This window comes from Cebus imitator, unplaced genomic scaffold (genome assembly GCF_001604975.1).
Source record: "Cebus imitator isolate Cc_AM_T3 unplaced genomic scaffold, Cebus_imitator-1.0 Scaffold282, whole genome shotgun sequence".
In the NCBI taxonomy this organism is placed as follows: domain Eukaryota; kingdom Metazoa; phylum Chordata; class Mammalia; order Primates; family Cebidae; genus Cebus; species Cebus imitator.
The window spans coordinates 570,611-583,639 of record NW_016107597.1 but is presented as its reverse complement, the minus strand read 5'-3'; the positions used below and the strand labels follow the sequence as shown (position 1 = coordinate 583,639).

Here is a 13,029-nt window from a genome sequence, read left to right as displayed (position 1 = left end):
CTTATTTCAGAGCCTCTGCTCTTATTTTTATACCATATAATTGTATATGAGATGGTTACTCCTTCATAATTCAGCTTTCTTCAATCATGAAACTATTACTATTGAGTAGCACCCAAGTTAAATCTGGTATCAAAAGTGTTAGCCTAAATTATTGTCTTCCTTATTGTCTGTCACTTGTCTTTAGTTTCTCAGCACATTCAGCCATTCAACAAATATTTATGGAGCATCCATAATGTTTTGGGGATTATTTGAAACTTCAAGGTAAGGATGAAAATAAAATAGAGCTTTTGCCTTTAGGGAAATAACAGCCTATTAGGAAAAGTCAATTATTTAGAAAGTAAGGTCAGGGAAATATCAGAAACGCTCTGTAAAATACTTGCTGGAGAGCACAAACAAACAAGAATTCTACCTGGGCCTCTGAGAAAGCCTTCCTTCAGATTTCCTCTTTAAAATTTTATGGTTTTAAGGTCAACATTAACAGAAAAAGATTTTGATTGCAAACATCAGAGATCTACAGCAATCACACTCTGCCTTTACAAGTCATTACATCAAAAATAAGCCATATGAAATATGATCTATTCATATAATTTTGATAATGCGGAGCATGTCCTACCAGTTCTTACTCATAGATTCTGTTGAGCAAACACATAACTATACATCTATGTTATTTAGAAATGCTCATAATCTTCTTCATGTAGAGTATGACAGCTTGATATCCCTCTGGTGCTCTGCCCATCTACACTAGGGAAGAAATCTTCAAAAGTTATTTGAACTTATAACATTGCCATTTCTCCACCAATACTCTCTGTAATGATGACTTAGAATCTTCATAAGATGTTTAAAATTATTCCATTTAAATGGACATGTTTTTACACCAGTCTGGGTACTATTAGAAATATAAATAAATAAATAAGCCAGCATGTTTTTGTATGCCACTGTGTGCATATATGTATGACTATGCATGTGGATGTGGTTTCCGAAATTTGGGAAACATGGAAAATTTTTATGTTGTTACTTGTGGCCCTAAAATTACCTGAGTTACCTGGTATTCCTATGCCCAGTTTAAGATAATAGAGTAAGTTGGTACAGAAAAAAATATATAATTCAAACCCTGAATTATATTTATAGTATAATATATAATCTTTATTTCCCAAGTATATTTTTATTTACAGATGGTTTAATCTTGTCCTATTGATTCATCTGTACATAAGAGAAAGGTAGAAACAGTTATAATAATAAATCATCTAATAAGAGGTTGAACTTAGGGGCTATTGAAAACTTACCATAACTAATGAAGCTTATAATAGAGACTTCTGTTGCTCTCCCATAACCAGTTCTCTTTCAAGGAACACAAGAGGTCTATGCATTCTTACTCATCCACAGTTATGTTAGGCTACAGTGAATTAAAATCTTTGTGTCTTGAATCACTTCTAGTCTGAAAGATTTAACTTTCAGAGTAAGACTCTAGTGCTTTTCTTTCCCTATTAACCAAGGAGACTGCATGTTCCAGATGGTACAGCAAGAAGATAACAGAGCTTTCATAAGCTTGAACTACTATGTCGCCACATGAAGTATTGCTGACCTGAAAAGTTGCACAGAACTACAAGAAAATTTGCATGCTGTGCTAAGCCACTGAAATTGGAGATTGTGTGTAATGCAATCCTGTTTAATACATATTTCAAGGGATATTACATAATTTTGCGATAACATGTTTCCAAATAGTCTTGCCCACTTGGGATTCTTCATTGGTTTTGAACATCTGGTAAGATTTAAAAAGAAACAACTAACAATTTTGTTACAGATATATCATTGATTACAATTTTGCAAAATGATTTCAAAGACTTTATGCCATTTGATCCTCAATCTTTATACAAATTAAGTGAGGGAACTGAGGCATAACAATTTAAATGATTTTGTCAAAAGACTTAGCAACAGGTGGAATATAGATGATTTTTCTTGCTTCTGTATTCCTTCTATTTTACTATCATAAATAAATGTAGTCTTCTTTTTATATGAAATAACCATATTACAGCAAATCTGATAACAGGTGGAAGAACAAAATATGGTTTGTTACATTTGTGTCTTCAGTAATTCTTTAAATAATCCCGTAACTATTTTTCATGGTATTAATCTCTTATATTTGAATAATATAGAGATTGTTCTTAGATCTTTTTTATCCATTCCATGTGGTTATTTGGTATGTCCACCAAAACAGATGGTTGGAACCCCAAATAGTCCTTCTGGGAGAGTTTAATTCGGGAAAATGGGTTCTGATGATCATAAAACCTCAGGATCGTAGCTATAGCAATGATGTCTATATTACATCAACTTGACTCTATAAGAGATTATCATCTTAAACAATGAAGCAGTGAGCCATTAATTATTTTGAGGAAAAGTGGCTCTTACTTTTAACACTGACTAAAGGAAGAAGACAAAGAAATTCCCTTTCTATCCTTTTTTATCTGTATGGTTTTGGTGGTTAAATTACAGATGGAGTATCACAGCATATAATACACACATTAAATGTATACATTAGCAAACATATTTCCCCTCCCTCCCATAATATGTGCATACACACACTAATACACACAGGAAAACACAGACTCAGCAAATTTCCATTTATCTTGCATTTCATATAGAGCAGAAAAATACTCATACTTGTTTTTCTCCTTTCTCGTTTGCTTTTCTAAACAATTCAGGATATATGACAATGAGATGACACAGATATATTACTCTGTGGAGATATCTGCTTTCATGGCGTTGGCAAGTGGTTTGAGATTGATGACACAAAACTGCTCCAGCAGTTGATTTGGCATTGTATGCTCTTCTCCTCTAATGAAAGAAAGAGCTACACATGGATCATAATTATCAAGAACTATCTGTTACTGTCAGTGACAGAAAAAAATCATATTCAGTTTCACTGAGTGTATTAGATATTACTGCTGAAGATTAAAGGTAATACATTGTAGATACAGAGAGAATACATTAAAAATTAGCTGAGATATTTATAAGATGCCACAATAGGAAGCAGAGTTCATGGAATTATCCAAGGTAATGATGTTTTTGGCATTGAACATGACTTACATATTCATGCAAGGGTAAAGGTTTTCCTGTTTCAGAAGTTTCTTTTTATAGAAAAAGGCAACAAGCATGTAATCACTGGTATTAAGTGTATTACGGGGAGTAACTAAGTAGATGAAATCTTTCTGAACATTCTCCAGTGTTGCAAAAATATGCTTAACTCATGGCTATATCATTGGGTACATGACCTGTTTTTTAAAAAAATCTGGACATGAAGCAGAAATACTTTAAAATGTTTTCAGTGTTATGTGAAGCAAAAACAAATATTGTGTTTTTGGTAAGAAATAGGGATGTATAAAATGTTATCTAAATTCTATAAATTAGAATGACTACTATGTTCTTTACTATGTTTTTAAAAATCTCTTTAAGTTCAATGTTATTTAACTTTGAAATGAAAATGAGATACAGAAATACTATTTACAATACTAGATATAAATTTTCAAGTATTCATAATAATAGAGGGGAACCTGGAAAGTATGGTCTCAAGTAAATTTGGATTTAGAGTTATAGTTACTTATTCACAACCCCAGGATGATGCTAACTCTGTTTTTCTATTGTGTTGTTAAATTATATTAGCTATACCTATGAAAATGTTAGAGGACTTGAGAGTATAATAACTTAACAATTTCCTGACTGAGGAGAAAGTGAGTGATCTTCTATCACATTAATCAATTGCTACAATTGATGACACTGAACAGAAAGAACAATCAGGATGAAGAGCTTCAGAATTCCCAATGGATACTGCCTGGTTTCATTGCAGCAGCTGTTCTACTTTGGCTGTGTTTCTGCAGTGGCAGAACTTAGCTTCCCTAACGACTCTTGCACGTGTGTACTGATGTTATGCTCTGAAATCCACTTTCAGATAATCTCTCTGTTTAGTAGCGGGTTTTTTTTTTTTGCTTGTTTATTTTGTTTATTTATTTCACTAGTGTGATAATTAAGAGTATGTTTCTTATAAACCCAGCCAATAAGTTCATGCAAAATTGGTAGTTAGCTATAAAGACAGATGAGCCATCAATACATATTCTGTAGAGAAACTCCAGAACAGAAGTAGGCTTGTCTGATGTAACATGGAATTTAACAAGGTATAATAATAATTCTAATAAATGCTATTTTCTGATTTATTGGGTTTTTGTCACACCTTTTTCTAACTGGACAAAGTTTCTTTACATGTTTTTCTTTTACTCTGTCATTTAGAAGGCAAAAAATCTTTTTAAAACTTGTATATTTGGATGACTAACATCTTTGACGTTATCAAGTATTAGGGATATGGAGATATTAGAAAGCTTACATTGCTTGTTATCATTTAAATTTGTACAGCTGTTTTGCAAAAAATTACCTAACAGTAATAACTTAAGCAATACATCAACTTCAGCAACTAATTTTACACCTGCACATACACCCAACAGAAATAAGTGTTTAAGAATGTGCAAGGAATGTACATGAATGATTACAGAAGTTTTATTCATAATAGCAAAAAGCTAGAAGGAATTCAACTGTCCATCAAAAAATGAATGGGTAAATCATGATATATTTATGCAATGGAATATTACACAATAAAGAAAACAGCAAAGCTATCATTACATGCAACAATGTGGCTTAGTTCCACAGACATGATGCTTAGAGGAAGAAGTCAGACAAAAAGGAGTACACACCATATGATTCCATTTACATGAAGTCCAAAAAGGCAAAATTAATTTGTGGTAGAAGAGATCAGAATAGTGTGTACCCTTGTAAGGGGAGGCTACTGGCTGTGTAGGGGCACAAGAGAGTTCCTCTGGGGCATTGAAGTTGTTTCATAACTTGATCTGGATGGCAGTTACATATGTGAACAAATGTAAAAATCCAGAGAAATTAAGATTTGTGCATTTTAATGTATATCCTCAATTAAGAAAAATCTACTGGTAATTATAATTCTTAAAGTATGTATATATATACATACTTTATATATATACAGAGTTCACACTTCTGTATTCGACAATGTTAGGAATTAAACTAGACCTTCTGGAATTGTCCATCCCTATATATAAAAATAAATTGGTGCCTTTTCTCTAGGTTTTGTTTGTATAGATTGGTGTCTTCATTTTAAACATTATTTTGATTTCATTTTCCTTATTAATTTAAAACTTATAGATGCTTTTTATTTCTCTTTTTGGCTACACTTTTAACAACCATTCAAAATTAAATTTTTGTTAAATGGTTTTAATTATTCCCATCAGTCTCCCTAGTTCTTGAGTTTTTTTAATTCATTTCCGAATGCTCCTTCAAAGTAGAGTGATCTATTTTCTAATCCTTGCTCACATGACAGTTCAGATGTAAACGCAAACCACCATGGCATGTGTATACCTATGTAAGAATCCTGCAAGATCTGCATGTGTACCCTAGAACTTGAAGTATAATAATAAAAAACAAACAAACAAAAACCCTGAAACCCCTTCTAGGGATAGAATTCTTTTTCATTCCAAAACTGTACTTACTGTTTCTTTAATTTCTGGCTTTTAATTTAAAACAGGAGAAGACTGATAGCAGTAAGGCTTTCGTCCTTTAGTGGAATCATTTTTTAAATTCTCTCTCTGCTTGGATGGTTATAGATACTTTTTGTTATGTTATTGAAAATTATATATTTCGAGCCCATATCTGGAGATAGTTCCTTTTTCAACAACTTTGGAAATCAAGAACCCTGGCTTTAGACCAAAGTTTTGTGTCTATATTCACATTTAGAATTGGGTTTATTATCATATTTTTGTAGCATTCGTTTTAATTTTTCTGGTTACCTTATATGATCACAAATTTTCTGTGTATTGGATTTTCCTTTTCTTTATTTCACATTTGTCATTTTCTATTATTTTAACGTTATGGACTGAATATTTGTGTCTCTCCAAAATCTGTATATTGAAATTCTAGGCCCCAATGTTATAATATTAGGAGGTGGAGCATTTGGGGGGTAATTAAGATTAGGTGAGATCATAAAGATAAAGCCCTCAAGAATGAAATTAGCGGCCTTATAAGTCAGGAGAGAGTGAGCCTGCTTCCCCTCTCTGCTTTCCACCATGTGAAGATACAACAAACCGACAACAATCTACCTGAAAGAGGGCCTTCACCAGAACCTGACCCTGCTGGCACCCTGATATCAGACTTCCAGCCTCCAGAGCTATGAGAAATGCATTTCTGTTATTTATAAGTCACCTTATTTATGGTATTTCAATATAGCTGCCCCAGGTGATTAAGACAATTTATATCATCTTGTCTTTTCCCTATTCATTTTTGAAGGGAATTTCAGATTTGTCCTCCATATTATTGTTTCCATAATCTTGGAATTATAATTTTTTCCCTTTCCCTTTTCTTATGCAATTTACTTTTTATAATCAGAATTATATTATCTTTACTTTTCTTATGAACTAGAGCCTCTCAATTTTTGCTTCTTCATGTTACCCAGTCTCCTTTCTGGATAACTCTGTTATATCACTATCTCATTGCCTAATCTTGCTTCAGAAATCCACATCTTCTTGAATTTAGTTGAAATGACATAACAATTGATTATTTTTGCATTTCTCAAATGTTTGTTTTCTTTGCTTTTCTTATGTTTTTATCATATAGAACTTACTGTGTAAACTCCATATGTCTTTAGATTCTGTTTATTTGAACAATGGTAATTATGAACAGGCCTGGTATTTGTTTTCCCAAGGTAGTAAACAAGGGCTACATTCATCTTTCTGCTGTCTATCACCGTTACAAGTCTCCTATCATTTACTAAGCTCTAGAGCTGCCTGGTAAGTAGTTATCCATCAGCTATGAGGAAAAAAGGAGCAGTGAGGTCTATAGGACATCTAATCAGGGAACATTTACATTGCTCCCTCTTCTCTGCGTTTGGTGAAGACGGCAAAGTGTAGTGTGACTTGCTTGGCTCCTTCCTACTGCTGTCTTTGTAATCAGGTAAGATACATATTTTTTGAGAAGTATCATCCTCACTGCACCTGCAGATAAATTTCTATTTCTTATTGGAGCCCCTATCCTGGGTCTGACATTTATCTACTCCAAGTACTGCTGATCTAGTGCAGTGAAGAGGCCGCCACATGGTGCCTTCTTCCTCTTCCTAAATTGCCTGGTCTTCCTTTGCCTTTATACTTTTAATCTTTTTTCTTTTGAATTTCTGTTTTCACAGATCCATACTTTTTAAGATAAGCAGCTATTTATTTCTTGGTCTCTTTCTAAGAATTATTATCCTCTGTGCCACATTTAACAGAAATACCTTTCATGTTCTTTTCATGTGTATAACTCTTTCCCGTAACTCACATGATTCCCAGTACCCATAAAACAAAAACAACTATTGCTCAGAAATAGCAGTTTTTTTTGTGTCAGAATTAGAGTGATTTCCCCCAAGAGCTACCATAAAATACTATTTTTTCCTTTGCTGTACAATACTTTTGACTTCTTAATCATCAATAAGTGAACTATTTAAAAATCTCGATTTGAAGCATAAGACATTCTGACCACCATTTCTTATCCTTTTAGGTCACTTATATCAGTGCTCTTAATCCAATAGCTATTTTTCTTTATGGAGGCCTCTCACATACACATGGTGGATTATCCATTGCCTGTGGTTGTCTATATTTCTTTCTTATCCAGCTAAGGATCCTTGATCCAACATTAAAATCACTTCTTTGCAATTATCTGCAATACTCTTGCTCCACTCTTTCTCTATTATGCATGCCTGACTAAAAGAATCTATCCAAATACTTTATGCCTTCAGCCAGGAAATTGCAATCAGCATAAAAATGCACACAAATATTCTACTCGAACTTACTTTACATTCATGATCGCACACCTCAAATACACTCAACATTGCCAGATGATCTTCTTTTACTTTCTTAATTTAATAGATTGCCCACTCTTCATTTTTTCATAATTTGCCTTTTTTCCTCAAATAGCCAATATTTTTACATGTATCCTATCTCTTAGCTGTATTCTTATCTTATTTTTTTGTGATCAAATAGAAACTCTAAATGAGAAACTCCCTCAGCTTCCATTGACCAAATCTGTCATTGTGACTTCTTTTGTATTCACATTCTCTGCATTTCTTTCTTTGCAATGCCCCCACTTCTAAGGCCAGCCTAAGAAATTGCTATTCTTGATCTCAAACTTCATCTTCTTAAGTATTATATTCTTCTAATTACATACTATTTCTTCTGCAATACCAAATCTTTCTCCCTAGTACACATTTTCTAAAACATGCAAAATAGTATTTTATCAACAATCTTAAACAACTGCCGAGATATTAGTCAGGATAGGCTTAGCTCTGATGAAATAATAAATGAGCCTAGATAACTCAGTGGCCTAACACAGCAAAGGTTTGTTTCTTCCTCATATCACAGTCCAACATAGGTAGCTTGGGTCTTCTTGGTGGCTTTCATCAAAATGGACTCAGCAAACCAGGTTGCTTCCACTTTGTGGTTTTACCATCTGGAACACATGACTTTCGAGTTTGCCATTGGAGGGAAAAAATAAGTGGAAGATTGCATAGAATACTTTTGCCGTCAAATGCTCTGCCACTGAGCTATACCCCCTGCATAGAATACTTTTAAAGCTCTTTGTTGGAAATGGCATGCATAATTTCTAACAACATGCTATTGGGGGTTACATATGTAATGTTACAATATTTCTAACAACACGCTATATGGGGTCTATCTGTAACCCCATAATAGAAACTTATCTGCAAGGAAGGCCGAGAAATGTACTCTTTCTACGCTCAGGAAAAGGAAACACTGTTGTGAACACATAACATCTTCTCTAGCATGGTAGCACTGATCCCACATACCCCAATTAAGCTATTGCTTTATGCCCCCGTTCTTCTTAAGAACAAAGATTTACAAAAGTTGTGTCTTTATTCTCTATTTCAACATCCTCAAATTCTTTTTCTCTTCAACATACAACAATCCATTTTTCCATGCCACTAATTCATGCTGCTCTTATCAATGATCTGAAAGGTGACAAATAGAATTGCTGGATTTCTATCTTCCTCTTAGTTGTACTCCAGCAACAGTCCACACAGTTGACCACTTCCTACTTCCTGGTACTTCTTGATAAGTATTATTTTTGATCCTCATGAAATCTTAGTTCTTGTCTTCCATCTACTCTGTTGACCTCCACCTACTCTACCCACTTCCATCACAGTTTGCTTTATAGCTCCTTTAACTCTTCGTCAAGTTTTTTCCTAGCCTCTCTATTTTTTACTCCTGAGGGTCACATCTGGTTTCATGTCTTTAAAAATGTATCTTCAGTATAAACCTTCTTTCCATCGCCACTGCTCTTTACTAAGAAAAACTTGTATATTTTTTTCTCACCTAGCCCAGTACAGTAGTTTCACAGTCTTCTTGCTTCCTTCCTGTTAAAGTTTGTAACTCTTGTCTTCCTAAAATCGATTCCTCCTCCAAATAGCCAGAGTTACTTAGAGATCAAATTACATTAGTCCCTGGTTTACAGTTTTACAAAGGCTGACTATAAGCCTGAACTCCTTTATATACACATTCCTGTAACACTAATATTTTATTTGCCCCTTTGACCTCCTTGCATACCACTCACCGCTTACTGTACTCTAGCCACTCTGGTTTTAGTGCTCTTCATTCTCACCTTGGGGCTTTTGCAGTTGTTCTTGATTCCACCGGGAACTATCTTCCCCACATCTTCTCATGCATGGTACCTTCTTGTCATTTAGATCTCATTTCTAATATAACTATCTTAGTGTGATTGTTCTTAATCATCCAATTAAAATATTCTATATCCCCCTTCCTACTATCTTACTTTCAGTTTTCCTCAAAAGTAATTCTTGAGACAAGGATTTGAGTGTAAGTCATTTATTTAGGAGGTGATACCAAGAAACAAAAATGAAAGCGTAGGGAAAATGAGGCAGGGAAGTGAAAAAAGTCTAAAAATATGTCTTAATTGGAGGCTGCTGCTTTGAACAATTAGGACAAACTCTTTCAGGGAAACTAAGAAACTGTGGAACACACCTTAGACAGCGCAGGAGGCTGTGATATCCATATACTAACTCTCATCCCTCATTGGTTAAGGGTTGGGGTCAACTCTATTCCTGTACTTCTGAGTTGTGCCTGGTCAAACATGTTCCTTTGATTCCAGAGAAAACTCCAGAAAATAAGGCAAAATATGCAGTACTTAATAATTTCAGAACTATAGTCTACCATAGCTGCAGGTGATCTCAGAGGTAGGCCAAGGACACACATGGAAGAACATCAATAGCATCTGTTACACATCCCTGTCCCTCAAACACACACACATACCATTATGTCTACACAGCTTGTCACTTATTAGCACATTTATCATTATCAAAATTATCTTCTTTACATATTTGTTTGCTTGTTTATGTTTGCTTTTCCCACAAAGAATGTAAATTTTACAAAAACAAGTTTCTCATATTTCTTATGCACCATGACTTCCTTGAGTGCCTTGGACAGTGATTGAAATGCACACAGCAAATATCTTTTAAATGAAGGAAAAAGTGATGTTCTTTGCAAATTTCTCACTGAAAGTACTGGGATCATTTTCTAGAGCACTCTGAATGAAGGTCTACTTTCTCATATTCTTAGAAGTTTATGATTTTCCTTTTCTTTTAAATGCAGGAACTGTGCTTTCTAAACCATGACTGTCTTGAATTATTTACTGCTGGAGATGTCAGCATATTTTGAGCAGTTGATGATGCTTCTTCTAAAAAATGCCATCTGTCAGCCATATCAATCAGCAAGTGACAAGGGATATATAGAAAAATGTCTTTAAGCTCAAGTGACAGGAACATATAAACATGCATTATCAACTGCATACAGCTGTCACAAGAAAGAACTAAATGTTGTACATAAGATGAATTGGAAAGAAAACTGAGATGAAAGAAGAGAGACGAAAAAAATCATTAAAATAATAGAATTAATTCATCCTAAGTAGGTTCTGACATAACACAAAAGGGAGATATATTAAGGTAAAATATTGAAGGAGCAATTCGAAAGTTTCTTGCAGCGAGTGGCCCTCCCTGTTGGCGCGTGCCTGGGGCGGCGGCGCTGGAGGAGCTCGATACGGAGCCTGGTTATATCTGGGAGGCGAACGCGGTCCGGAGGGGCCTGCTCAGCGCTCGGGGCCAAGGGCCCCATCTCCTACCAAGTCTGTGCGGAGGTCCCAACGGAAATCAGGCTCTGATCTCCCAAGCATCCCCCCTGAAATCTGGCCGAAGACACCCAGTGCGGCTGCAATCAGAAAGCCCATCGTCTTGAAGATCGTGGCCCATGCTGTAGACGTCCCAGCTGTTCACTCGTCTCGCAGGAGCCCCAGGATTGCCTTTTTCTTGGAGAAGGAAAACAAGCCCCCTTGCAGGGAGCTGACTAAGGAGGACCTTTCCAAGATATACAGCGTCCCTGCCACTCCCATCACTTCTAGCGTGCTCAACCCTGAGGCTGAGTCTAGCTCCATGGAGAGATAGCTGGACGCCAGAGACTTGGAAATGTTTAAGAAAGTCAGGCGTTCCTACGGCTGGCTGGAGAACCTGGGCTCTGCCTCCACCTCCACCCCAGGGCACCTCTGCTCTTGTTGGGAAGGCTGGCTGCTTAGAAACAGGCCCAGGGGCTCTGCCAGCCTTGGCTTCTCCCTCCTGAGTTGCCTTCAGTTGGTGGCTTTCTTCCTGAGCCCAGCTATGTAATGAGGTTTTCGATTCTCTGGGTTTCCTCTTCGATTTTGTAGATAGTCGCAGACAGAATTGGTGGGCTGAGAGCAGTTCCGTCTTGGAGGAAGAAACTGGACATTCAGCCTGTAGAGTCTGGGTTTTGAAGGACATGGGGGGCCTTATTTGGGTCTCAGGCCGTAAGTGTTTACTACCAGAAGCTGTGTTTTCTAGTTTTGGTCTGCTGTTGAGATGTTTGGTAAATGTCAGGTTGATAGGGCGTTGGCTGCCTGGAGCAAAGTGTGCATTTCGCGTATGGCCACCAGGGGCGGTGAGTTTCTGTGGCTCACAGCCTCTGGGCTGGTCTGCTGCGCAGGGCCCAGGCTGGAGTCTTACCACTCTGCTGCAGGGGCAGAAGGTGTCCCCTCTTGTCACCACACCCATTTCTTACAAAATAAGTGCTTGTAAAGTCCTCGGAAGCTTTCCTAGAGCGCCAGAGAGTGGCAGGGGTTTACAGCAGCTTGTTTTTGGCCTCCCTACCCTGTCACATGAGAACACTGCCTGGGATGCATCTCATGATCTTTGGAGAATTTCCCCACTTTCTCTTCTTTCAATACTGGTAGGTGTGGTTTCGGAGGCTACCCTGCCCCCAACTCTCCTGCTGCATTCCAGGACGTTGGACATTTGATGTTTACAAGTTCATGGAAGTAGAAGCTGAGGTGTACAGAAGAGCTGGTGGATAACAGAGAATGCCAGGGAAGATGAGCGCCAGGTCAGGGTACTTGGATGAAATGGCATAGGCTAGGCAGGCCTCAATGAAACCCTCTGCCAGGCCTGGGAGTCCCAGGCCATCTGTTTAACGCTCTGTGCTTTGTCAGACCTACAATCAAGCCTAGGTGTCCTTGAGCTGAGCCATACTGAAGAACTCTCGTCCTCACTGGCTGATGGGGCAGAACTCTTGGGAAATGTCTTAGTCCTACAAAATTGGGGTCACCAGATGATGTGGAGTTGAGATCATCATTGCAAACTTCTCTGCTCCTGAGGAACTGAGTTTAAGGGGGAAATGGGGTTTTGTTTTAGAGTTGGAAAAAAACTGATTAAAGAGTTTCTGGCCGGGTGCGGTGGCCCACACCTGTAATCCCAGCACTTTGGGAGGCCGAGGCAGGCGGATCACAAGGTAAGGTGTTCAAGGCCAGCCCTGGCCAACATAGTGAAACCTTATGTCTAAAAATACAAATAGCTGGGCATGGTGGCAGGCGCCTGTAGTCCCAGCTGCTTGGGAGGCTGAGGCA

The 13,029-nt window shown here is 36.9% G+C and overlaps 1 pseudogene; it reads left to right on the top strand.

Annotated features, from left to right (window-relative positions):
- The first annotated feature begins 1,708 nt into the window (after positions 1–1,708).
- Positions 1,709–11,776, top strand: LOC108284731 (annotated as a pseudogene).
- The last annotated feature ends 1,253 nt before the right edge of the window (positions 11,777–13,029 follow it).